Source organism: Phaseolus vulgaris, chromosome 8 (genome assembly GCF_000499845.2).
Source record: "Phaseolus vulgaris cultivar G19833 chromosome 8, P. vulgaris v2.0, whole genome shotgun sequence".
Lineage (NCBI taxonomy): Eukaryota > Viridiplantae > Streptophyta > Magnoliopsida > Fabales > Fabaceae > Phaseolus > Phaseolus vulgaris.
This window is the reverse complement of record NC_023752.2, coordinates 19,165,623-19,170,915: the sequence shown is the minus strand read 5'-3', so window position 1 is coordinate 19,170,915 and position 5,293 is coordinate 19,165,623.

Here is a 5,293-nt window from a genome sequence, read left to right as displayed (position 1 = left end):
GACAGTTATCTATAACCTCAGGTAAAACTTGCTTGATGCGACACGATAAGACCTTTGAAATAATTTTATACAGAGAGCCCACTAGAGAAATAGGTTTGTATTGGTCTAGACTTGTAGGGTCTCTAACTTTTGGCACAAGGGTAATAAAATATGCATTACACCCTTTAGGAATACAATCTGTCTCCTGAAAATGGTGAACAACAGCTACCACATCAAGCTTCAGCACTTCCCAATTATTCTTGATAAAATTAAAATTAAAATTAAAGTCATCTGGTCTAGGGCTTTTTTATCCCTCACATAACCATACAGCATCCTTAAATTCTTCCTCTGTTATCTTGGATACCATACTTAAGCTAACCTCCTCTAACAAGGATTTGAACTCAACATTCTCAAGTTTGACTCCAAAATCCTAAGTAGCCGAGAATCTAGCTTCAAAAAGCTCCATCGTTTCCATGCGCACTACCTCAGGTTCCTCAACCCACAAACTTCCTACTTTGACACCCTTAACCTCATTTCTAAGCATCCTCCATCTAATTGCAAAGTGATAAAACTTGGAATTAGAGTCCCCCAAACGTAAGCCAATTAACTCTAGCTTTCTTCCTAAACAAAGATTTCATCTTCTTATTTATCTCTTCTACACGACTGATGGGAACCAACCTTCTCGTCCTCAAACTCTCCGACAAAGCATCACCATCATCTTTGACATCAAGCTCCTCAATATCCATCAAACAAATATTCTTTTCTGATTCTAGGTGCTCGAACACATCCCAATTCCACACCTTGAGATCAACTTTCAGACTCTTCAACTTACCTTTGAAAGCAAAAATATTATTCCCTTGACCAGAATAAGAATTCCATTTATCTCTCACTATATCCTTAAACCTAGGTTCCATCATCCACACATCAATAGACCTAAAGGGTCTCAGCCCCTAATCTTTTACCGAGGATTTGACCACTATTGCACAATGATTTGAGATCTCTCTTGACAAGAAATATTGTTTACCCATAGACCACTGTTGTAACCAATCATCAGATACAAGAACTCTATCGATCATACTTTTAGCTGAGTCGTTTGCTTTGTACCACGTATACTTCTTATCTCACTCTTTTGGCTACCACAAAATTTGAATCCTTTCCTCTCATAAGACCTTCTAACCGCATTAAAAACACCGACGAAACACCAAGTCAGGTTCAGGGTAGCAGGTTTTAATGCTGAAAGGTCCTCCCGCAAAGCTACTTTATCTCATATTACACGCTGCATACACGTTTACAATCTTACAATTCACATTAGACCTTAGGTATTGTTCGTACACAACTATAAAGCCCATACCCTCCACATGGCTATCATAGCTAAAAGCACCTTTATTCCATGTAATAAGCAGACTCCCATCACCATTCATCCCTGCGTTATGTAACTAACCCACATTGTTATCCCCCCACAAAGAAAAGCACCTATCATGATGGAAGAGGGCCAAGCACATCTAGCCATGGGAGCCAAAGCCCAAACCATGAAGAGCGTCTAGACCAAGAAGAGCGTCTAGCTACAAGATGGAGCGTCTAGGACGTGAAGAAGGGAGGCTACCCATGGAGCGTCTAGATGTGGAACTAGACCGTCTAGGTCCTCTCACAAGGTCAATGGCTAAGCATGTTCAAGACCAAGTAAATGAAGCCACGGATGGAAGAGAGAAAGCTTTGTACATGTTGCATAAAGGCCCATTAGGGGTACTTAGTAATTAGAGTAGTGTAGAAAGCATATTTGAGTGAAACTTTCTAGAAGCTTTCTATGTGTGACCGGTCATGGCACATGGCTTATGATTTGCATTTCATTTGGTTTCCATTTTATTAGCTATTAGCTTAGCTTCTACGTCCAAATAGCCTATAAATAGGAAGGCTATCTCTTGTATTTTCCAAGTTTATTGTGAGTAAAGTTATGCTGCCATTTTGTGCCAAGCTTTGCTTCTCCCTAGAATTTTAGGCTCTAAACTTCATCTCCTTCACCTCTCCTTGGGTTGGCCGAACCTCCCTAGCTTCATACACATCATGCACCTTCAAGATCAACACCACTCTTAGGAGGATCTTGCTCACACACCTTCATAGCTTCCGCACCCCTTTTCCTTACATGATTCAAGAAGACCTTCATGAAATGCCATCATTTGGTATCATGAGCTTGGGTTCTTCAAGATGAGTTGCTTTTGGTCTTTTCATTTTTAGTTCTTCTTTACTTTCATGTTGTTCATCTTATTTTCCATAATTGTCTTGCTGTTTTTTACATTTTAATTTGTTTGGTGTGCTTTGTGGAAGATCCAACCGAAGCACTCTTGTTCAATTGATCTTGAACAAGTTCTTGTGCAATTTATGATAGGATTCCATACACCTTTGAGTTGCTATTTTCTTTTAGGCTTTTGAGTCTTTATTGCTTTCATTATTTGGTTCATATTATGCTTTTTAGTCTTTAATTTCTGAATCTTATATGTTTTGTCAAGTCATGTTCATCCACAATGTCAACAATTCTTAGTAGTCCTTTATTTGGCTTGATTGTTTCTTGATTTTGGGTATCTTTAATTGCTTTGAATCTGCTGTTCTTTGATCTTTTGGTGCCTTTTTAATTTTAGTTTGAGTTCATATTGTGTTTAGATCCTACACAATTCTATTTCACAAATTTCCATTGTGTCTAAACTTTGGTATCTTGCTGTTTTTGTTTCCAGTTTTCAGATTTCCCTGTTTCAGATTTTCTGTGCTGACTGTTTTGATCCAGAAGAATATTTCCACTCATAGGAAAATTTTGATTCTCTGGAATTTGCAAGTTTGAAGTGTTATAGAAAGGACAAAAAAAGAATTAGTCCAAAAGAAGCAACAGAAAAAAAATGATAAATCTTTTAAAATCAGTGTGCAAATCTGAGGCGCTACAGCTGGCGTAACTGAACACCAAAATTGCAAAATTTATTAAAAAAAATTGGTGCATGCGTTTTGAGTGATTCCAAAGCCAGGATTTAGCTAAGATCTTGAATATCTTGCATATCAAATTTCAGAATCATATCTTAAAAACACAGCTCAGCATAAATTGGGGAAAAACACGTTTCTGGCCCACAACATTTTCCAGTGGTGCTGTTTTTTTATTTGGTCATCTAAATCTAGTGCCATTCTTAGGATTCTTTTGTGTGCCTACCTTTATTTTGGTACCTTTTATTTGCTTGCTTAATATTTCTTGAACCTCTTTCTAGTTGTCATAATCTAACTCCTTTTGGTGGTACTGTTTTATTCAATTTAATTGTTTCTTGCTTTTGTTCTTTGACCTCTAATTTGGGTGCTGGAATTTCTTCTCTCCTTTGGTGCTTATGTGAATTGAAACTTGACTTGGTTAAGGTTTAGCCCTTTGATAGGTGCTGGAAATTGGAGAATCAAGACCTTCATTCTAAGGGGAAGACAAAGACAAAGCCGAAGCAAACTTTCTCAAAACACTACACACATTTGGAGGACTAACAAGCAAAGACAACAAGAGGGAGTGACACTAGCAAAAAGAGGATCAACAAAGGGGGTTTTCTTAAATTCCTTACAACTTAATTTGTGTTAATTACCTCTTAATTACGCTTTAGACGGTGAGTGTGTCTTCAAGGGCTCAAAGTGTCCAAGAAGCCTCACCTAGGGCCGAATAGCATAGCATTCTTGATTAGTAATTGTTACTTGTTTGTATTTGCTTTTCTATTGCTTTAGTATTGACGCTTTGCATGGTTAGTTTTGTTTAAATTTGTGTTAAACCGTCTAGTTTTGTTGAATAGATAGCTTACATTATTTTCTTGCATTTATTTCTCAACTTATTTGTGTTCTAAGTGTTTCACTAAGAGAAAGTCTTGTGTGAAGATATTGGAGGATAGTTTTTGGCAAGGAAAAGGCTTGGTACTTAAGTAGTCCTTTGTGACTCACCTCCCTTACCTGGAAAACTACCTTCTTTAACTTTCCTAAACTTTCTCAAAGTAAAACACCTATATACACAAAGTTTTAGCCATGTCTTCTTCTTCTCACTCTCCAAAGTCCATAGAAAGTGAAGTAAAATCTTTGAAAACTCTTTTGAAAGAAGTATCACAAGCGGTACAATTAATTTCTTTTAGACAATTGGAGAATGAGAACAAAATCAATGAGATGGCTAAAGCTCAAGAAGAGAAATCACAAAAATCACAAAACTAAAAAAAAACTCATACTCATGCATCTAGGAGCAATGAGTCTCTAGGGGAGGGAAGCCTTAGAATTAATGACTACTACCAACCACCCCCTAGAAGGAATAGGAAAAGGGAGCAAGAGGTGCCAAGGGAAACTAGAGTAGACTTACCTCATTTTCATGGAAAAGAAAATGTAGAAATTTATCTAGATTGGGAAATGAAGGTAGAGCAACTTTTTGCTTGCCATAGGGTAAGTGAGGAACGTAAAGTACCCTTAGCCGCCCTTAGCTTCCAAGGGAATGCCATGTATTGGTGGACCTCTCTCGAAAGAGAAAGGCGTCTTCATAGGGAACCTCCCATTACATATTGGAATGACCTTAGGGGAGCCCTAAGACGCCGACACATACCTTCCTACTACCATAGGGAGTTGATGGACAAGCTCCAAAGACTCCAACAAAGAAACATGAGTGAGGAAGAGTATAGACAAAAAATGGAGCTCTACATGATGAGAGCCTCCATTAGAGAAGAGGAGGATACCACAATAGCTAGGTTCCTTAGTGGCCTATCACTTGAGATAAGAGATAGAGTGGAGCTCTTACCTTATCAAGACTTGAATGATTTGGTTCAACTTTGCATTAAAGTTGAGCAACAAATTTTACGCAAAACATCAAGTCAAAAGGTGAGCCCTTACTCTAACTTTTATCCCAAGAAAGAGTTTAGAAGGGAGGGTAGTACATCCAAAGAAAAACCAAAAGAACCTACCAAACCTTTTACCAAAGAAACCTCCACCCCACCCATCCGAGCTAGAGATGTCAAGTGTTTCAATTGCTATGGAAGAGGACATGTGCAAGCACAATGTCCAAACCAAAGGACTTTGTTTCTTAAGGGTGTAGACGAGTACACTAGTGGCGAGGATGAGCCTAGTGAGAAAGAGGAGGGGGGAGAGGATGAGAGGGTAGCTCCACTAGAGGGAGAATTGCTTATGATTAGGAGAACCCTCAACAATCACCCTAGCACATCCATTGAAACACAAAGAGAGAATATATTTCATACAAGATGCAATGTTTTAGAAAACATATGCTCTCTCATTGTGGATAGTGGGTCTAGTTGCAATTGTTGTAGTGCTAGGATGGTGGAGA